The sequence below is a fragment of the Tympanuchus pallidicinctus genome, unplaced genomic scaffold, assembly GCF_026119805.1.
Source record: "Tympanuchus pallidicinctus isolate F22 unplaced genomic scaffold, pur_lepc_1.0 scaffold1, whole genome shotgun sequence".
Lineage (NCBI taxonomy): Eukaryota > Metazoa > Chordata > Aves > Galliformes > Phasianidae > Tympanuchus > Tympanuchus pallidicinctus.
The window spans coordinates 60,406,155-60,429,744 of record NW_026294618.1 but is presented as its reverse complement, the minus strand read 5'-3'; the positions used below and the strand labels follow the sequence as shown (position 1 = coordinate 60,429,744).

Below are 23,590 nucleotides of genomic sequence, written 5' to 3'. Positions count from 1 at the left end.
TTGGATAATCAGACCACTCCATATAAGGATGTTGGTGTAACTTGACAATAAACAACCAAGTGAATGGCAATTTGGAAGTGTTTGTGGAAATTTTTCTCACATTCTGTTTTCTTAGAAGTAATGCTGTGAAGAGTCTTCTTTTATTAAAAAAAATAATAAGAATTAGGAAGTGTTAAATGTTTTGAATGTGCTTCTAACTCATCTTCACTGTTCACAGAGAGTTAAACGGAAGTTAAAACTTCCTTGTCTTTAGGCAGTTCACACCCCAGGTCGAAGTAGATTATCCCACCTGTCTAGAATATAGCAAATGTAGATTTGGTTTTCTGATCCTTCAGAAAAAGTCATAGAATATCCCAAGGTGGAAGGGATCCATAATGATTATTGAGTCTATCTCCTGGCTCCACATAGGACCATCCAAAATCCAAATCTGAGGGTAGTGTCAAAGACTTCTTGAACTCTGGCACTTAGGGACATGCGCACTGCTCTGGGCAGCCTGTTCCATGCCCACTCCCTCTGGTGAAGAACCCCTTCCCTAACCCCCAGCTGTCCCTCCCCTGACACAGCTCCATGCCATTCCCTCCGGTCCTGTTGCTGTCACACAGAGCAGAGCTCAGCACTGCCCTGAGAGAAGCTGTAGGCCCTTCAGCTTCTTCTGCTGTGGGCTGAAGAGAATACAGACCCTGGGAGACATTCAGAAAAGAGCATGCCTTGCTGTCAAAAATTCAGAGCATCACAGATAGATGTGCTGCCCAGTGCTAGAAAACACTGTTCAGAAAAGCCACCTTTTTAGGAAATATTCCTGAGCCTTGTTTAACTTACAGCTCATATATTGAAGTTTGTTGACTTCATATTGAAGGTGGTAAGCCTTCAGAGCCTGCTTAATGTTGGGACAACAGTTTTGTTCTGACAAAAGCTATGAAATTCTTTCAAATTCTTTCAATTCAAAGCAGGTGTCTTCTCCTATAGATTTTCATTTATAGGAAATTCAGAAACTCAACCTAAAGGGTGAGTGAATAATGCATACAAATAAATGAAATGATTTTATCCACATACCAGAAAAAAATAAGTATCTCAATTTTAAAATTTCATATTAGAAAACCCATGTTTCAATTATTTAAATGAATAAAAGATTTCAGCTTTCTGTAACTCTTTTAATATATTCCCCATAGCCATTCCAATTTGCTATAGATTTCTGCCCTGAACCCATTCCTTGTTGTTCTTTAAACTCCTGTTTATAAAAACACTTAACTTCAAAAGCTGTTCAGCCACTCTGTTCAGACCACTGGCTAATCCTTGTGCCTATTATAGACCCATGTGTTCAGTGACTTTTTTTTCCAGACCTGTCTATCTTTTCTCCCTAGCTCCTGTCTCTTGTTGCATGCTTCTTTGCATTTCTTAACCCAAACAATTTTCCAATTACCATCTATTCACTGCTTTTTCAATTAAAATCTGTTGTTGATTTTCCAATGAATTGTCACTGACTTTTTAGACAAATAGGATGAATGGAGCAGTGCATTATAGAAGAACTTCTAAAAATGTAGAACACTGTGTACACAAGAAGGCTTTCTAGTACAAAGTTTGCATGTAAATAAAAAGTAGAAAGTTAGTAAAATACACCAGCTTTGTGATCCTTGACATCAAGACTCTTATTACTTTAATGGAAATCCTGATGATTATTGGTTAACAGTATACCTTCAGTGAATTTCATGTTTTACCTGTACAATACAGAATATTTATTATTTGTCATGGTTGTGAACTCTTCAAGATTACATTCTATAGTCTTTGCACCACTTCAACTTAAGAAAAATCACTGGCTGTAATTAAATCATTATTAGAAGCTTAAAATTAATCAGAAATTCATGACCTTATTTCATTTCCTCAGCATAGGTTCAGTGTGACACAAAATGTATTATTTAAAATGTGTCAGAGCCTCTGATAGTATATTTTTTTTTTCTCTGTAAAAAGCAGTATTACAACAGCTTGCATGGGTCCTGTTAGCTAGGCAATGAACTGGAAAAATGCGTTGTAATGACAGAGGTGACTGGATAAGTATGGATTGCCACATGCAAAATACTAACTTGGATCTTTCTTATGCATGCCCATGCAACACCAGGATTTTTTACAGCCATGAACCACCACCACCATGGTTTCTAATGCTTTTTGATACTATTCAAGTTCAAAGAATTAAATAGTCCCAGCTTCTCCTTCTTGCCACAAGCACTTAAGTTGAAGAAGTTGATTGTTTGGATAAAAGATGAATTGCAAAGGTGCATAGAACTGCAGCATTTTAGTGTTACAAAGATTCATTTTTGCAGCAGTAATAAACTGAACAAACTTGGAGCCTGTTTTTGAGAGTCCAGTTCCAGATTTCCCCAAGCAATGCCTGTAATTTGTCTTTTCGTATACAGAAACAAAGGCTTCAGAATTCCCCTTATTAAAGAACCGCTCTTTGCAGATGGCAGTGCACTTGTAGCTCTCCGTGCAAAACCCAGAGATAATGACATCTTGTTTTGCAGCTGTTTCTGTTAACTTTGGCTGAGCAATCAGTATTTCAAAGGCTGGTATTATGTGCCAACAGCCACCAAGCCCCTAAAGTCTGTTGACTCAAATGGGAAAAAAAACGTCACTGGCACTAAACTGAAGAAACCCGACTGAACTACAGTTCTCGTGTCTTAGATCGCTTCCTGTGGACATGACCTGTCATGGTGGCCCCTTCATCAAATATATTCCTCCATTACAAGCTACACAAAGACTCCTTGCACTATTCCTTGAGAAAAATGCATTTTATCCCCCTTCTGCATGTGCTAGAGTGAATGGATTTTAAAAGGTTGCTTTGCACAGAAGTGGGATATAGAGATTTATATCACTAATCAAATGATCTGAGCAGCTTACGGTGAAACAATTCTGCTTTTTAAAGGGAAGTGAACAGAAAGAACCAAGAGAAAGTAACTTTTTTAATGCTAATAGTCACAAAGTCACTTTATCTCCCAAGAAATAACACTTGGGTGGCAAGAGTTATGTACTATTTTGAATCTATCTGTTTTTAGCAAATGTTAAGCCCAGAGTTATGAGTTTTGATAGGTGCAAAGTTGATCGTCAAGATCAAGAAGGCACAGCTCATTAAGTACTGATTCTTACTTGGCTTGCTGATCCACCGACTGTGTTCCTCTAATTTGATGTAATACTAAACCTTTGTTTTGTATCAATAAAAAGAGAGAATCAAACTTTATAATTTTATCCTGAGTCAAGAAAGCCTTTGAACACATAGTATGTGAGACTTAAATATACAATTTAAGATAATTCCATAATTAAGAGGTTGAGAAGTATTAAAAATATTTTTTTCTCAAATGAGAATTTGTACTTTCAGTTGTGCTGTACATAGTTTATAATTTCATATATCTTAAGTAAAATGAAAGCACAAAGACTTTTGCATTGTACATTGTTTTTACTTAGTTTATTTCATAATTCCATGGAAATTATAATTAAAATGAAGTAAAAGGTAAGAGTGTAACTAACATTTGGTGAAAAAACAGTCCCTCCACATCATAACACAACAGCAATTATATGTGTTTGTACTTTGGAAATTATTAAAAAAAATAAAAGATAAAAAAACTATTGTTAGACTTAAAGCCTCCAAGCATTTGAAACCAGAAAATATGAGTGATATGAGTGAATGTAAGCAGAAATCTTCAAATAGGTAAATGTTTTAGGTGGCAATATATACATGAATATAGAATGAAGTAAATGTGCTGGAATAAAACTGGGTATTTTATTTCATGGATAGGTCTGTATAGTATCTGTTACACATCATAAGGTTGAAGCAATGTATATAATATAAGATGATAAAGTTAATGTTGTGTCCAGTAATTAAATTTGTTCATTTCTTTTCTAGCATACATAGTACTCCTTTAGAGTTCTTATCATCAACCAGAACTGGAATTAGAGACACATTTCTCAGAGTTCCTGAGAAGACTGAGGAGAACTTTTTTTCAAATAAAACCAACCAAGAAAAGTACTATCATGTATCTGGAAATAGAGGGTGATACTGTCTCTTGTAAAGTTGCTTAACTTAAATGTGGCCTTCTCATCCATCCCCACTACATCTTGCAGGAGTTTACAAACTCAACCCAAAGCCCAAGTTTCCTGCCTCAGGAAACATCAGCCACAGGCTGGTGTTCGTGGTTTGTATATTTCTACAGACCCAATGCATATGCAGAGGTCTTGGACAGGAAGGTAGTTCTGCATGTTTGAGACCCATGGTTGCACCACAGCCCACCAATAGCGACTCAACTTTGATTCTTTTCCTGCTGATCTTGTTGACTTCGGCTGTCAGCATCACAACCCCCAGAAAGAGCACATCAGTATTCTTGTTTCACTGTTTGTCATTTCATATTGAAGAATGCCCTCAAAGTTGGATTTTCTTGTCTAGAAATCAGCATGTGATAGCTGTTTGGATAGATTCCTCACCACAAACTAGATACCTTTTTCCTCTTTTGCCCAGAGAAGCTGTGGATGCCCCATCCCTGGAGGCATTCAGGGTCAGGTTGGATGAGGCCTTCGGAAGCCTGATCTGGTGGGGGACAATGGGGTTGGAATTAGATGAGCTTTAAGGTCCCTTCCAAGCCATTCTGTGATTCTAGGATTCTTTTTCTTGGATCATCTCTATAAGCTGTACAGTTCACAGGTACCTGTGGTAGTGGTGAGTCTCAAGGCAGTGGTAGGGACACTGTGAGAGAAGCTGATGTGAACAGATTGCCTTTGCCTGTTCCCCCTGCCTGCCATAGCACAGCTGTCCTCTGAGACATCTGTTCCTCTGGATGAAAATCAAATTTGAGCTGGCTGCCTTTCCTCTCGTTAGCCAACAGATGGAAGCAGAGTACTCCCTCTCTGGTGTCAGAACTTTACCTGTGCCACTCAGAGCTCTTCAGGTGGGGAAATCTTTTGGTGATGCCATTTGGCATGGCTAATTACTCAGCATTCACAAACACACTCCTGTTTGGAGGATGTCTAGTCTCTCCACCAGCATTTATATTTGCATGTAGACAGCACTATTCTCTTGTTGGTATTTGCTATTCCTCTTTGCAATGTAATAAGCAGAAACTTTCTGAAATGAAGCTTGTATGTAGTCACAGAGAAGAAACAGGGTGACTGAGGTAGGTAATCAGTAGCAGATGTCTCAAAGAGTGGCTAAATTTTCTTTGTGAAAGATGCCTCAAATATTCTGCAACAAATTATTTTTCTGTATCTATTTTCAAATGGATAATAAATAGAAACGTATACTTCGTTCTTTGTCTGATAAGCTCATCTACAAATAATTTCTGCAAACAAGTAGCTGGATACAAACAATGGGAGATGAGGATGTCTGCGACTTCCACTTCTTTATTACAGTGCTGCTCAACCTCCTACCAAATACATCATCTGAAAATTTCTGATAACACTCCAGTGGCTGCCTGTACAATGTTACTACATTCAACTCAGAATCAACATAAATTCTCAGCATAAACTCTGAATTCTCTTGCTAGCTTGCATTTCCCCATTTCTGTTCCTTTTCTCATTTGCAGGTGTCAGGGTTTGTAGGATCTGTTCTTCCTTTTCCTTGCAGTCCTTTTTGAAGCACCCCCAGGCTGAGAAGCATGGATGTGCATAAGCTCCACTCACAGATGTAGGTTGCATTAGTCCCAGTTCAGAAAAGCCACTGAGGCTTTGAGACAGGGAAAAGAAAGTCTGTGCAGGTCTGATGATTTGCAAAATACTGCCTTGAAAATAAGCTGTTTGGTGCAAAATGGCTCTTTTATAGCTCCATTTGGACTTGCTTAGTTTTTTGTTTCTGCTATTATCTCTCAGTTTTACTGTTTTCTAACTTTATGGCTCCTACAGTCTAACTAACAAGAGAGAGTGGTGGTAATTTATTTTAACTATGTATGATTTTAAATGTAGCCAAGTCCTGAATCAAAGGTGTATCAACAATCCTATTCAGGCATTTCGGCCATGACAGCTGCATCAGGACCGAGCAGAAAAGTGTGGAAGTTGGCTCCTTTGCTTTCTGTTTCCATTCTACATTTGTAGGGCAACCTCACATCCTAAACTTACAGTTCATTTAGAAGAGAATAAGAGGAAAATTTCTGCTTTTTTTTTTTTTTGCTTTTTTTTTTTCACAATGGAAAACATTAATATTTGAGTATGCCACAATTATGGCATCAGTACAGATTTTAAGATCTGTGAATTTGTCACTCAGCTAGGCAGTGTGATTTAATGGGCTGAGCATGACTGGAATCTGAGATGCTGTGTGTAGCTACTATTCGTATATGGTGATTACGTACCTGTCAAAATTCACTTCTCTGAGTAGACTCCTAGATTAGCCTTTATTTATTTAAAGACTTTTAGACTAGTCTAAATTTATTTAAACATGGTAAAGCAATTCTCAAATTATACCGAGGCAGTCACCTAAGCTCACCATCCTTAGTCTCCCCCTCAAAATTTTTCCTATATTTATTATCTTCTTCTGTTGCTTTTGTGTTAAATTGCCATCCTCTCTTTCAAGCAAGACTCTTGTCTTTATTTTCTGAAGTACAACATATGTCTATGTCACTAAAGGGAAATTGCCTGCCATTGTTGATGTCATATCATTTAATATTGCATGGTCTGAAAGATACAGTCCATAAACACAGCTACAATAATATTGTACAGAGAAATGTGAACTGGTACTCTTTGTTCTGGAGAAACCACAGTGAGCGCTTGAAATGAAATCAGCCAAAAGCTTCTTTCCCTTCTGAAACTGTTGGCTAGAATAGACCCTAGGGTACACTACTGTAAGTCCTGAGTTATTCTACTTAGCACATTTCAGTGGTCATTTCAGTTTGATGATACCACATAATAAAAGATAAGTGACAATCTTAAGGAAATTTATGTTCATGTGAGCTCATAATCTGCCCACCAGTTTCTTTTCCTTTCCCTCCATGAAACACAACACTTTGTCAAGATTAGTTTGTCTCAAAACTAAGAAAGATAGCATTATGAACAACACAATAACTGCGTATTTAAAAGCCCAGCTTTTTAAGATTAGTTGCATGTTAGCTAAACCTGTCCAAAGCCTCATAATTCAGTAAATGGCTTGTAACTAATATTACCTTGTAAAATACTAGGGCCCAATAAACAAGATGAAACAGAGTCTTTTTGAGAAGAATGATATTATTGTTTCAAGAGTTTTTTAATGCCTGTCACAATCCAGAAAGCAGCAGACCAGAACTTGAACAGCAAGCTTAGTCTGAAAAATGAATGTTTAAAAATTGCACTCTCTAACCAAAAAGGTCTGTTTCTCAGATATAATCAGAGCTGTAGTGGTGGGAAAGCATCTGGAAATTTAATCACACTAAGGAAAACTACAAAGAATTCCTAGAAACTACTTTATGAATCAAAATCAAAGGGCTTAAAATGAAGTAACATCAAAGTATCTTAAATAAACTCTTTTATGCTAACCAATTGCTATGTACAAGATTCAGGCAATGCTTATGATCCATGTGTTGTCAGAGGCAGGTAGACAAGGTTACCAACGTTAAACGAAATAACTTTTCAGAAATTACTCATTTTTCTCAACTGAGATACATCAAGCTTCTAATTTTTACAGAAAAGTTAATAGCTTGCTCGTGAGTTTTGGAAAGGCCAGCCTTCTCGTAACATGTTAAATTGGCCACCAACTCATTCATCATTAAAAAAAAAATTGGTTAAAGTTGTATCTCAGTTGCAATTCAAAAAGCTCACACCCATTTTAATACAATTGATTGAGCAGCTGGACTATTATAATTTGCATAAGGACAGAGTTTGCAGGACATTTCAGATCCTGTAGGTGGAAATTTGAAAATATATCTTTTTTGTATAAATCCTTCAGTAGAAGATGACGTGATCTGAGAAAGATGATATAAATGACTCACACAAGTGATAAGGCCATTCTTTTAGTAGCCCTTTACAAATTAAAATCTTGGGTAAAGTTATACAAGCTTAAACATATACAAGCTTAAAGTTATACAAGCTAACAAAACTTCATTTTCAAAGGTGCTCATCCAGCAAATTTCTGGCTCACAGCAGAATAGATGAAGTTGCAGTTTAGCCCACTGGAACTGGGAAAGCCCAGTTTTCATTATGCTTTTTCTCCTGAGAGCACAGTAAGATCTATTCAAGTTAGAAGTTGAGCTGCATTCCGAGGCTCTTCTGTTCTTTGATGAGTACCATCTCCTCAGCTACGAACAAGCTTGATCTTGCTTGATGGCATCTTTTACAGGCTGATAGGCCACATACTATTTTGCAAGTTAATGCAAGGAGGCGCGTCTAACTTTTCTGGTGATGCTGGTAGCTAGAATAGCATTTGTCTATGCAGCAAATCTGCAGCACCAGATACTCTGCTTGTGCATGCAGAAAATGGCAGGGAAGTTTTTAATTACCTGGCCCATCTATCAATGTGCTGTGATCCCAAGTCCAAATGTTGAGTAATACCAGAAAATCCTGATAGCAGAACAACAGCTATTGGATATGATTTTTAAATAACATTTATATGGAAAGCACAGTAGTAATTTTGCTATTAAGTTACTCCAGTCTTTCATTCCTTATCCATTAAAAGCTCCCTTCACCTTTGCTATAGAGAGCTATTGTGTCAAAATTGGAAATGAGGTTTGCATTTCAAAGTAAATAACAAGGGAACAGTTGAGAACATCCAATTTAGGAGAATAGCAACATGACCAACATACAATAAATGCAACTGTAGGAGTGAAACAATTTTTCAAAATGAGAAAGAAAGAAGTAGAGGAGAAAAACATTGAGGAATATATCTAAAGTGGCTTAACATCTATCAACCTGAGCATTTTCTTAACAACATTCCCAAACAAATATATTATTTGGTTGTGTCCCTCCTCCACTCCAGCACTGGGGTTTTGAAATCAGAAGACTTAGAGAAATTTACATCTGCAGAAGATTTGGACCTTAGAATGTGCAAGTGTAAGTACTGGGACGAATAACAAGAATCACAATTGCTAGGATTTGTGCTTGTGTTGATGACCAAAAAAATTAACTGATGCTCCAGTGTTCCCCCAATCCATTATTGATTATTACTTGTCCTTAATGAAAAATATTATTGCTATAAATCCTAGTAAATAATACAATTTTTTTCAAAGATGTCCTTCATATTCATTTTTTTCCTCTTCTGCATATACTAATGATACTTTTCACTGACATTTGCACATCTTGTCTCATTTAGACTCCAGTGTTCATTCCTGAAAGTTCAGTGAATAAAAATCGTGTGTAAGGTTTGAAAAATCTGTCTGAAGGAACAGTGTGTCAACAAACCAGAAGCTTTTACAGTGCAACTGTAAAGCTAATTTATTTAACCTTTTCTTTCCCAATAGACTGTCTGCTTTACTTTTTTATGTGAATATCACAACATCCCTCCCACGTATCATTCACGTATATTTTCTCTGTGGGAGAAGAACAGAAAGAAAATTTCATGACAGACATCTATATTTTTTGTTTAAATCTTACTTAGAGAAAGTGCTCTGGTACTATGATGATTAGCTCAGCATGAATATAAAGGTCAGACTAATGATGTGTCTTGTGCCACCTTCCTCCTCTCACAGAAATGCATAAGGTTTGAGGGCAAAATTTGTCCAGTCTTTCCTGAAATGAACTTTGATATTCCTGTTGCTGGACCTGACTGAAGTAAGAATGTGGAATAGGACCTTATAGGATAAAATGCAAGGAAATTAGTGCTGTTTCCATTTTACAAACCTTGAAGGTAAGTTGCTTGCTGAAGAACACACCTCAGATCAAGAGGCATATTCAGTCCTTACACCACAACTTTTGCACCTTTCCTTCAATTCTACTCTTAGTTTTCAATAAGTTTCAATTAAATTTTGAAATCCCAAGTTCCTATATACTGTATTTATGAAAAAAAAAAGAGAAAAAAATATGGTTTAAAAGAAAAACATGTATCAAAATATGGTACTTAGAACAGGTCTAGAGTACATCTTCAGCTAAATTTAACTATGGCAACTTTAGGAGAAAAATAATAGATCTGATATCCTTTTAAGATCGTTTTTTTCTACCCTTACCCTCCCTCCTTCTATGGAGAAATGCCAATTGTTCTCTGACATGGTAATGATCTTAACATTCCTGTGCAAACTCTGAAACTTTACAATAAAATATTTTTAAAAAACAAATCATGATGACTGCATTGGATGAAATAAGTCAAAGAGTTTTGAATCACCCATGTATGTTCAGTGCTGGTGCCAGGTTTGCCATTCACATCTTTTTCTCTTTGGACCATGAAGCTGAATATGAATATTCCCTGCAGTTTTGCTAATAGTTGTATTTTTACGGTATTTGCTGCAAGGTATTTGACATTTAGTAGCTTGGTCCTGCAAGGCACCAAATCCCTCCTCTACGGCAGTCAACTCCTTAAACTCCTGCAGCAATTTGAGGGGAGAAAGCAGAGAAGGTGGAAAAAAAAAAAGTTCACTGTCTTATTAAAGTTGATTTATTTAAGCATTAAATATGGGAGACTGTATGAGATATAGTCCACACTGTGCATCCAGAGGTTGTGCATGCTAATAAATTAATCAGCCATTTAAGAGTTAGTGAAAAAGTGAGGTGGGAGAAACATGCCCTCCCTGTTAAAGCTTTGTCCCTAACAGAGGCCCAGTACCTTCAGAAACTCAGCCAAAAAGCACACAGAGAAAAATGAGTGAAAGCAGCAGGAATTTAAAAAGCGAATGGTACATCAAAGGGACAGGAAGGAACTGCAATAACACTGCTGTGATTGCAACTGGGCACAGTCCCAAGAGCTTGGAGAACAAGCACCTCCAATAAACAGAGCTGTTTCTGTACCAAAATGCTTATGAAGGCTTGGTGAAACATGAAAATATGTTCAGTAAAAGGTGAATATGCCGACATTTTATCTTCACAGTTGTTTATTCCTCAATCATGAGCAAATATAAAGCCCAATAAGGACACATCCTGCTGCCAGTATGCAAGGTCTCTGTGAACCTCAGTGCCCTCATGAAATCACACTCCTAAAGCTAACCAGGCAATGGCATTCAGATGTGCCAGCAGGCCCCATGTAAGAGCTCAAGGGTTAGAAACGGATTAGGAAAACAGAAAAAAAAAAAGTGTTAGACCTTTTTTTGTGCTGTGTTTTATCCTAATCCTTCCCAGATGAATGAAACAACAACTCCAAAAGTATTTACACTGAGAACATTATTTCCCTATTTATTCTCTTTTAAGTACCCCAACAATCATAGAATCATAAAGTTGGAAAGGAACTGCAAGATGATCTAGTCCAACTGCCCTCCCGCTACCATTGCTACCACAAGCACTAAACCATATCTCGTAGTTCCTCATCTAGACGCCAGGGACAGCAACCCCACCACCTCCCTAGGCAGGCCATTCCAGTGCCTGACTATGCTCTGAGAGAAGAACTTCTTCCTTATGTATAATCTAAAACTACTCTGGCACAATTTGTGGCCATTTTTTCCTGTCCTGTTTGTTTCCTGGGAAAAGAAAAGGAAAGTATTTAATTCTGAGAGTCAGTGTCCAGTCTTGCTTTGCATGCTGATGCCCACAACTAAAATAACCTCTGTGCATCTGGCTTCTATCATTTGTGCCTCTGAATTCACTCTCCAGCCCAGTATGAGAAATACAAACATAGGAAGTAATGTCTGTTTTCTTCTTATTTTTTTTTAAAGGAAACAGGTGCGTGCCTTGGGATGTGGAACAACTCCCAAGAAGTAAGAAAGGAGTTTCTGAGGGCTCCTTATGTGCCAACTTATGTGACTGCCCATCAGGTTCCATTGGCAAGTGCCTGTTTGGATTTATGATGTGCTCACTAAGCCCTGATCCTACAAACAATTATGTATGTCCTTTATTCAAGTAGGCTGTTTTCTGTGTTTAACTTTATGTATGAGGGGACCATCTGTGACTGTAAAGTTTAAAATGTGTGAAAAAGAAATAAAGCACAGGATTATTAAACACAAACAGAAAGTTAAAGCCAAAAATCCTCACCGAATGATAATTAAAATACAAAATACCAGCATAAAAGGAAGCTTCAAATGACTTGGAGAAAACTGAACAGAATATGAGAACCATTTCCTTGATTTTCAGAAGGCCCTCAAAAGGATTAATTGCTACTTGACAGCTGAGTAGGAATGAACTTATGGAATCACGGAATAGTTTGTGTTGGTAGGGATCATTAAGTTCATCTAGTTCCAATCCCCCTGCCATAGGCAGAAACACCTCCCTTTAGATGGAGGCAGATCAAGGCTCCATTCAGCCTGGCCTTGAACAGCTCCAGGGCAGTGAAAAACTGGCTTACAGATACATCAGTAATTAGAGTTCCAAACAGGAGCTAATATGGCACCCCTGCATAGCACAGCACACCTCATAGAGAGAAAAAGAGCTAAAAGAAGGTTCATGCTGATCTTACACTTTACATCCTCAGATTTCCCATCTGTGAAGGAAACAGCATAACTTCCCTGTCTCACCAGAGGGATTAGTGCTAGATTGTGAGGATGTCTTCATCTCTGTCTTAAGCACCACAGCAATGAAATCCTCTAGAAACAACTAGTGGAATGAGAAATGAGGTTCTGTAACCCAAGACACAATGAAGGCTTCCTTTGTTCCTTGTATGGTTCATATTTTAATTTCTCAACAGCCATTTTGTGATTTAGAAAATAAAGAAAATAAAGATAGATTTCTGAGTAGCCAACAGATGAAACTAATGTGGAAAAAAAAGGTTGAGTTTTCCTACAGGAGCTCAATGAGTCAGCCTGTTTACAGAAGCCACATTAGCCAAAGACGTAGAGGAGTAATATGCTACAGCACCAGACTACCAATCAGCCAAAAAACAACATTCCTTTTCATCTGTACTTGAAATATTTTACATGCCCTTTGGATATCGAACTACAGTGCACACTGGACTTTTCAATTGTAGAATATGCAATGTACTGTAATTTGTGTTGTTGATCAAAGGGATTGCTTTGATTGGGATGGTTAAAGTAGGAAAGCAGATCCATGTGTGTGCTCTTGTGCAAAAGAGAAACAAGGGACAGAAATTAATCAAAACATTGTCAGGAGCTGAATAAGCCTTGTACCACATGCTCCTTCTGGTCTGCAAGACTTATACTGAAAATACTTTTGAAAAATAGTATGTCTTATAACATTCAGGGCTATTATCAGATGCAGAAACAGGCTTGCTAAACAGATCATGTGGAAGGCAAGAGGACTGGTATACCTCCAGGAATCCAGGTAGGAATACTATTGGAATGAGGTGGTGTGTGCTCAGTCAATGTCTTTCAGGTAGATAGGATTAGTGATGAAATAGAAATTTAGCATTATGAATGCCCTAATGTATTTTTTCTGTAATATTTGGAAGGAAGCTCTTTTTTTCTTAAAAAGAAAAATTGTGTTTCTTCACATGGTTGCCTACCTTCTGTTGTATGATGGCTTCTTCAGAGATTCAGTACCAGGACAGGAGAAAACATTCTACAGATTTTTCTTGACATCCTAGATCTCAGATAGCTTCTTGTATTATGGTTAACGGAGACTGCAGTTTTCAGGAGCTGAAAGAAACCCTTCCTACCTTCCCATCACTAAACTTACCTCTGAAAAGGCAAGAGGTCTATTGTATATTAGCATCTTATATTCTCACTCCATTCAGGTATTTCTTTCACAACTAGATTATCTTTAAGAAAATATTTGGAGTTACCTCACATCAGTTGCAGTCAAAGTGATCAGAGTGAACATCACCAGTGCCCAATCAGTCACTGAGTGCAAAAGAGGCATTCTGCTCTTTCCTACAGTGTTGCTCTCTCCTTTTTTCCTTTGATATACTATATTCCACAAGTGGACATATAGGCTTATGGGCTGTGTTTAGATGTAAGTTTCCAGATGTAAGTTTTCATATTCGTCAACTCCTCTCCCCTGCAAATATCCTCCCCCCCTTTTTATTTTTTATTTTTTTAATGACAGTGAATGTACGTGAGAATGAGTGGAACTTAATGACACCCAAATCTTGCTCCAACATCTGATAAAGCCAAGAATTCTGCATCTGGGACATGAGAGTAAATTCTGGATATAGTGAGATGAATGTGGCCTTGCAGACTAGAAATTTATGATATATAGCTACATTTCAGTTGAGGATCAGAAGCTCATATGAATATGACCTCATGCTTTCTGAACTCTTAAAGGAACAATAGGAAAGTTTCACAAATCCTATAAATGAACAGAAAGAATTAAGAAACACTAAAACATATAAGAAAGTCAACATCTTTCGCATACATCAATTTCATTGTGAAAAGCATCTTGCAAAACATTTCATACAAAAATTAGAATAAACACTATCTAAGCAGCTTATACATACATAAATATTTTTAAGAAAACAATACAAAGCATAAACAAAGATGTTTCATCATCTACATTAAAACTATTCATTCTCTTTTAATCAGGTATTACAGGACCAATTTTTCCTATTCAAGTGCAGATTAATGATTTTCAAATATGTTAGAAAAAAAAAGAAAATTTTAAATCTAGATTAATTATTTTGAGTATCTTATAAAAAAATCAAAAATACCATTTTAATCTAGACTTTCTGCTTAGTACTATGCACTTCCTAGAATTTAAATACATAGCAAAATATTTTCTTAATTTTATATCAATACAGTCAGTGTTTAAAAGAGAGCAAGTTTATAAATCAGTAGAGACAGTCATATGAGGTAAAATCTGCTTTAGTATAGAAATATTATCATTTGGAGGTTGTGCTTAGCATCAAGATTTTGAAAAAATAGATTTTCATAGAAAAAATTGAGCAAATTTAACTGACACTGAAAAAACACATTCATGTATTTACTGCATGAAACCAACAGCAATTTTCTTTCCTCTTTGCATCTTGTCACATTTCATTTTTACCCCTAAATCTCATGGATATTTTTTCAATGAAACATGAATATTTTACAGTAATTTTTCGGAAGAATGTGACATTTCAGGAAATTCTGACCCTCTTAAAAAAAATAAAATAAGGAAAGCAAGATAGCATGAGCATCTTCCTCTCCATCTCACACAAAGGTAATACTATAATTATATAATTAAAGTTTTGAAAGTCCCTTCACATCACAAAGCACTCAAAGATTAGTAAGGCTTGCAGTCTAATGATAGTATCTACACATTACATTTGTTGGCATCTTAATGGTAATCAACACGTAGAAAGAAAGACTCACAGCAAGAGCTATACTCTTTCTCTGAGACATTTTGATGGTTTGTTAGGAGCAGCAGCCATTGTCTTTGAGTGATCAGCAGAATATCCTCTCAGATAAACACATCCTGATTACAGTTTTCTTCTCTATCATTTAGTGGGACAGAATTCTGGGGAATTCCACATGGAGAAAATTCCATGATGTGAGGCACTTGCTTTTAAAATTGAATGGCTTGGAAAGCTCACTCATCCAAACACATTAATTGGTTGAACGCTCTTGAGTGCTTTATCGCATTATTTCCAAGGGCTGCCTTAAATGCTAGGAATCCATGGTTCCGGTGATTAGTGCCAGAAAGCTGAATGTTAATTATTGCTAGGCTACATTAATATAGCAACAGATTATCTGTAACAAACTTCAGAAATAGATTGTTGAATGAACTTATTAAAATCTAATCATTTATATTATGAATTTCTGATTAGTTCAGTACAAAGGTTGATCATATGTTCTTTTATAAATGATCAGAAAAGCACAGAAAATTACCAACTTACTATTAATGTTTTACAAATGCAATCAAAAATTTTGTTGTAATGGCATTACTTAGGATAGGAAAAATAATTTTTAGTCAGCAAGCATTAATATTGATCCAGTGACAACACAAATTTCAGAAGAAATTTACTTTTCACTTGCTGTGAGACTAAGCTTTTTGGCAGGTCATTTTGTTCTGGCACAAGCATTTTAAATATTTTTGTATATTTCTTTCTTTTAAATTGAATTTTTACTAATTTACCACATTATTACAACAATTAATATATATGTATATTGGCAGATGCATTCAACCATCTCTGTTTATATTGAATATGCATATGTATGCTTAAGCAATCATACTTGTAAAATAAATTAGTGATAAAAAAATGAGGTACAGATTATCAGTATTTGCTGTTATTTTTAAATTGTGAAAAAAACACATTACACACATACTGCAAAAATGTTGCTGTAAGGGCCCCACTCATCATATTATGCCAAAACATCATTACTGGACTGAGTGGTCTCCTAAAACCTGCGTGGGAGATGATGGAATTAAGGACAGAAATTACCTGAGCACAGCAAGTTTCTATCTGTACTGAAACAATACAGCTGCACATGAAGTTCACTTTCTCTGGATAATTGCTTTATCAGACAGATTTCTGGTGAAGCACAATGGATGAAATAGACCCATACGGGCTTCTGTAGAGCGACGCTAACAATGTAAGATCATAAGACTATTGCCAATAAAAAGGCTTCTCTTTTGGCAATGCTATTCTCTCTGAACATGTTTCAAATAACTCTAGTAAACCAATCTACAGTGACCACGACTTCTTCATTTATTCCTTTATTATTATTATTATTATTTTCCTATTCACCAGAAAATATGACTTTTAATGAGGTTTTTAATGACAAAGACTATTGCACTTTTTTTTCCCATGCAATACTATAACATGTACTTAAATTTTGGTTAGTCTACTGACTAACCAAATCCAAAGAGCAGACTTCAGCTCTTCGCTCTTTTGTTATTTGGAAGTGAAACTAAGACAATCAACAACTTATTTGTAAATGGGTTTCATTCCTAGATGACAGGAACAGGGATATCACAGTGTATGTCTGCCTAATAGGAAACTTGAGTTTAGGTTTGTGAACTCTGGTCCCTTATAGGCAAGTAGAAAGTATGGCTCTGCATCACATCAGGCTTGAATAATATCTTAAAGCTTCAGTAAATGAAGTTCTCAAGCTTTAAAAAGCTGTTTTTAAACTACATAAAGACTTTTATGTAGTTTGACAAATAGATTAATGACAAAAGTACTGTTACTGAAGATAATGTAGATAATCTTCAGTTTCAAAAGTTTGCCATTAGACTGAAAACAATTACTTTTGAATTTATAGTGAGAAAGTTTAAAATGGATGCAATCTGGAAGCATTACTTCAACATATAGGAATAACTGCAAGTAAGTAGAGATATGAGTAAACTTGAGCAACTAGTAAAGAAATACATTTTAAATTGTTTGCTTAGAAAAGAACCCTGGTGTCAAGCTTCTTGTATTTTCAACTCTTTCTTCATAAAGCCATGGTAGACAACTTCTAATGCATACAAATGTTGCAATTCTATCTGAAATTTCTGTTGAAGAAATGTTTTTGATGGAATGTTTCACTCATTTGGCTTAATATTTCTGGCATGGAATTTTCAAAGCCAAGGAAATTAAATTCAGGTTGTGCAGCTATCCAAGTTATACATTTTTCCTGACATAAACACCCACAAGTGTTTCTACTTAACCAAATATTTTAAAGAAAAAATCCTAGCAAAACGCATGTCTTCTATGCCATTTGGCATGGGTTTTTTTGCAGCAATGGTCAGGAGTGGGAGTATATCTTCCAGTAGAATGCGGAATATTTTCTCCCCTTAAGTCATCTAGCATTTCCAGTTATTATTAATTATAATTTCCTCATGATTTAAAAAGAATCCCTTTTTATTCTAACCTAAGGATTAAAGGTAGAATATGAGTTACTAATACTAAGAAATGCACTCAAATATTTAATGCAGGTTAATTTTCAATTTACGTGTACTGGTGTTCGGATAAGCAGGGTTTGCTAGGGAAATTTTAACATCTCCGCTAAGAGAGTTTGCATGCCTGCCTTTGGAACAAAAATTAAACTTGGTGGAAACAGACTTTTTACAGAGCAGCCTGAAGTGCAATGCATGTTGTCATGTGATGCGTGAGAAAGCAAAGATGCACTCAATCTGTGATGGCTGGAACTCTCCTGAAGTGGAGTGGAAAGAATAGGTAGTGGTATACTGGTAACTAGTAGAAGAACCCTCAGCCCACTCATACAAATTCAGCTCTCTACAATTTTGCACCTTATGCAGTTTATTGGATTCAGACTGCTGCAGAACAGAATTTAAGATCATTATTTGCATATGCTTGGTATTGCCTAAGTGGCTAAGTGCTATTTTCTACAGTGATATAAGGTAATTCATTTACCAATCAAAATTATTCTATTTCACCCCTACCATATTAAGAACTGTTAGACTTAAATTCCTTTGAGATTTAGAGAACAACTTGGAGGATATTAAAAAACAAGTTATTAAAGTTAGTGAATTGGCCCATACAACTTCAGAATAAATATGACTGCTGTGCAGGTGGATAGCTTATTCATGAAATTTATATTCATCCATTTTGCCAAATGAGTCATTCAAGAAATTCAACTGAATAGTTACCTGCTGTTTTCCGATGACTATTTTCAGGGTCTAAAACAGGGCAGACATCAGAGCTCCCACTGCACAAGGTCTAGTGACAGGACTCAGTAGTTCAGGTTGGTGGTTGTACTTGGTGATCCTGAAGGCCTTTGCCAACCTAAATAAGTCCTTCTCTGCATTTCTATGACTGTATATATAAAGACTGAGTGCACAAAGGTAAAAAGATATAAATTAAAACATGACTATAACTTAAAGGAATCTCTCAATGGTTGTAATCTCTTTATCAGCATTTTTCATATTTCTGAATATCTCTCTTTCATCCTCAAAAGTTTTTTTATACCACCTTCTGCTTTTGAAAATGTTTATTGCCAGAAGTATTTAAGCCAATATTATCAAATACTGATAGGTAATATTACTTTGTGATAATATTACATGTCCTAATGCATCTCTTCCTAAAGCTTGATGGAAGTATTTATTTTACAGTCTTTTAATCACCCTTGTGAATTTTTCTGTAAGTTTTTACTAAAGATTCTTTCCTTGCACCGTGACTTGAAAGTAAGCACAACATCTGTATTGCAGCCACTTCATTGCTAAATGCAGACTGAATATCTTTTATACTTTTGTCTCCTTTTCTCCAAAATTCACTGAAACATGTTTTAAACCTACAGTGGAATTCACATGAAAAATACAGTTAAGAAAAAGATCTGTAAAGCAGAACTTCAGAAAACGCCCTTCATTCTCCTTGGAAATAAACAAATCCTCAGATGAAGGAGAAAGTTTAGCAAGGAGAGAGCAGTGGACTTTTTTTTGTTGATGTGATGCCAGAGGCCAGCCAGACACCTGGTCCAGTCCTTGCTGACCATCCAGGCTGCCATGTCAGCTCAGGGAGCTTAGACCACCCAGCAGAACCAGGAATCGTGTCTGAGCTCCCCAGCCCACAGGAAGGAAGAGGAAGCAACTCAGAGATTTCAACATTTGGAGTGGGTGATGGGGTTTTGATGTGGCAGTCTAATAGAGTTTCTCCAGCAGTACTTCAACATAACTGCCTTTTTTCCCCCCCCTTGTCTATCCATCTAATCTATTCATCTCCTTTTCATACTACTCCTGTTCTGCAGCTTTCCCAGACGGTTTAGCTCACTCTTAGCTTGGAATTCACTACACCACTGATTTCAGTTGCACAGTTAATTAGTAATATCTCTGTTCTATCAGTTCAGAAGTAGGAATGCTTACCTCTTTAAGATCAAGGTCTAGTCCTTCCAGAAAAGGTGATAATCATCTACTTTTCCAGAGGTGATGATCTACAAACATATCTTAAAAGAAAACAGTAAACCCATCAATTTTAACGAATTAAATGTTTTCAGTATTTAACAGACCAAATTAGTTTAATAAAATATCTCCCTAAAATTGAAATACGAGAAAGCTCCAAATGTAATGCCTCCCATTTTATTATGTTGGCCCATAGTATCAGAGGCAGATGTTGGTGATACAGCAGTAGAAGAGGATCTTTCCCACAAATATTGTTACACTTCGTGTAACAGTGCACACCATGTGACAGATGGCAAAAGAGGGGCAGTTTGTCAAATGGCATCTGACATAGAAGTGTGGATGAAGCAACAGTGTGGAACTGAATTCCTCAATGTGAAAAAAAAATGCAGAATTGCAGCCACTGACATTCAGTGACTCTTGTTGAACATTGATGGAGACTAAACAGTGGATGTGAGCTCAGAGAGGAAGCACGTGGTGTGTTTCAGCAGTGACAACAACAATGTTAAAGACAAGCCACATTCTTGACAGCCACACAGATTTCTTTAAGCACAGCATGCAGGCTCTTGTTCATTCCTGGTAAAAATGCATAGTTACTAGTAGTAATTATGTTGAAAAATTATGTTTTGCAGCTGAGAATTTTTCCCTATCTGATAGCATTATTGTGCTCTTTATATCTGTTACAGTTTCAAGAGAAATAAATAGGAAGCATTACTTTCAAAGCAATCTCCATATACTTACAATTGCCATCCACTGGTATAATAAAACTTGTAATTTTCTTTCGTTTACTTATTTTTTATGACCTCCCTTGACTAAACTGCGTCCATATTGAACCACTCCACTATTTTTCTTAGGAACAAAAACAGACTGATAGAACTATCACTAAGTGCCTCATTTCTATTTACACATTCCAAGTATTAGCACAGTATTATTTTTGTTCCAAATCTTAGAAAAGTGTAGAATTTCAGGCTGGTAAGGCTCTTGAAGATTTGGAAATATGTATTTTCTCATAGGACTCAAAGTGACAGTAGTTATTATAAGCCTCTTAACAGAAAACTAAAGAAATTATTCTATTTCCAGGTTTTTGTTTTGTTGGTTTTCCACAGAGAGTGAGTGTGGTTCTCCACAAAGTGAGATCTAAACAAATACATAAAAATCAGTAAAATATCAAGCTGCTTTCTAAAAATCAATTCTTGCAAGAAGATAATCTATCAGAATTGTGAAAATGACAGCAGAATTCCCTAACTGAAACATTTAGTCAAAGAAATGACTCAAAATGTGTTGAAAAGTAAAGACATCTGATTTTATCTGGAAAAAATAAAATAAAACTAAGACTGAGTCAGGCATTTAACAAAACATGCGTAATTACTAAACTGTGCAACACAACATATCCATGGACATCAAGAATTGTCACAGAAAAACATGGCCTCCTAGTTTCTCACTATTTGTGACTAAAATTTAATGCCAAACCTACAATTTCTACAACCTACAAACCTACAGTTAAACAGTGTGTCTTAGAAAATCTGTCATGTTCACATCTAACTGAATATGTTTAAGTAAAAGAATATGCCAATTAAAACCATTTCATGCTGTGTTTATCATTTGTAATGCTCCAGAGATCTCAGCTGGCCAGTTAACTATAAACACCATGAAGATGCTCTTGAAATCCAGCCCTGGTTACCCTATAATGGGAGAATCAAGATTGGTAACTCCTCCTTATTCAGTCTCATTTTGTTACTCCCAAGTACTGGAAAAGTTTTTGCAGAAGAACCTTTTAGATACTAGACCAGAGTAAGTTTAGCTTAATTCAACAAATAGAAGACATTTACGAGGATCCAGAACTAATATTCACAACTATCATAATGTGTAAATATCTTCTTTTGTAACTATTGTAGGGACTTACTAGTTACCTCTTACGTCAGTGAATATTCATAACACTAATCTTCCCCAGTAATTCACAGTGAAATCTGCTAAAGGATTGTGAGTAACATACTAGTTGATATCGTTTCAGCAGTACCCACTTCCAATCTTTCAATTTTATAAACCTGGGCTGGAAGACAGAAAAGAATGTAACATCTAGTCAACTAATAAAAGTTATTAGTGATTCATGCTGAGCACTTGAGACTCATAGTCTACCCAAATCAAGTTCCTTCAACTTAATAAAATTCAATTATTATACAGGCTCATACAGTTACTGAAGTACCAGAATATGCAGATATGTACCCACTGGGATTTTCAAGAAAATAAGGAGTTAATTGCATAGAGTCTCCTACAAATACCAATATCAGAATATTTCCAAGGAAGGCAAGCAAATTTAATGCAGCATTTAGCTCTAATTGCTGAAATATCTTGCAAAGCTACAACTAAAACTGAACAATATATTCAAAACCATTAAAGCTCAGGCTTATGAGTGGAATAGTAAATAGACCCAGTTGAAACCACTTCAGATCTCATCCTGCATGGATATGGGTGTATATAGCACCCATTCCCTAATAGCGAAACATACTCAGAGGTACTGCTATTCTCAATACATTTCACTGGCTTTCATTCAGTAACATCAAATTCATATAGCAATGAGGATTCCTGTCTGTGATGTCCTTGAAGTAGAGTGATACATCTCAGTCAATACAGCATTCCTCCTGAGAGAAAGTGATATTTTACTTGATATAGAAGAATAATCTATTTTGATCAGTGTGCCAAAGAAATCAGATTGTGAAGAAGCTGAAGATTAAAACCTTCCATCTTTTCCATTACTGCTTATCTCTCTCTTTTGTAATTAATCACACTGATTTTTTTTTTTTCCCTCCACATGTGGATAACATAGGGTCTTCATATCTATAAAAACATCAGGAGTCCACTTTTCAGAAGCATTATTTAAGTGCATCATCACTGAGCAGGTTCAGGGCTTTAACAAATGGGACTTAGCTCCATGCAATGGGCAATAAGCTTAATTATAGTTATCTTTAGATAACAGAACTCATAGATGGAACAACGATTCCATTTAGGCACTCAGGATCAGGTAGAAGCAGGGTCAGCTTCTGAAAGTACTTCATGCCTCAGCTACTACCTGCATTAGGACATAGCATAACTCATAAGTCACCCCTTGTTTGTCATTTCTCAGTACCCATTTAAAAAGGCATAATCTGAAAAAATCAGGACTATTTTGACCTTTAAAGATCTGGCCTCAGAATTGGTTTAGGTTTAAAATGGAGCAGAGCATGCATTTCTAGAACAGTTTCAAAACATGACCTTTATCCCACTCAAACTGTGTTCAGATGATGTACTATTTGACCTTCCTTTTCTGAGCCAGATATATGGTAATGGCAGCCAAAATAAAGGGTTAAAAGCAGGTAGCTATAGAAACCTATTTAATGAATACTCTTGTTTTGCAAGTCTAATTAATAGAGCTTAACATTAAAAATAAGCTTATGTCCCGCTTACGAAGAAACAAAATTGCTTTTATTGTGTTCTTGGTGATAGCAGGTATTCAAAGGTAGACCAATAGTTATAACCCCCCCCCATAAAAAAAAAAAAAAAAAAAACCAAAAAAACCAACCCACCTCACCCAACAGTTGAAGGAAAACCTTGGAGATATAGAACACAGGAAACAGCTGAAGCCCAAGAGATTCTCTTCCTCTAACAGCTGACCTTTATATGAGCCCAGGCTGGCTTCTCCCTGGGTCCATCCTCTCTGGTCATGTGGGGAGCAAAGGGGCAAACAATTTGCCTTTACACCTAAAGTAGTCACACCCCTTCATCAGGTGCTCAAACACAAGTTCAAGCTGTGACCTAACAGTTCCTCTATGTTTTGTAAACAAAAGAAAACTAGTGCAACACAAAGGCATGTCCTTTGTGCACAGATGGAATTTTTCCT

The 23,590-nt window shown here is 36.3% G+C and overlaps 1 long non-coding RNA gene across 1 annotated transcript; it reads right to left on the bottom strand.

The window, feature by feature from the left end:
* Window positions 1–14,512: 14,512 nt before the first annotated feature.
* LOC128086259 (uncharacterized) lies at window positions 14,513–23,354 on the bottom strand. Its single transcript, XR_008209313.1, has 4 exons — window positions 23,277–23,354; window positions 19,684–19,763; window positions 18,475–18,655; window positions 14,513–16,284 (listed from the first exon to the last, which is right to left on the bottom strand). It is a non-coding gene; the product is annotated as an uncharacterized LOC128086259 (long non-coding RNA).
* Between the last annotated feature and the right edge of the window lie 236 nt (window positions 23,355–23,590).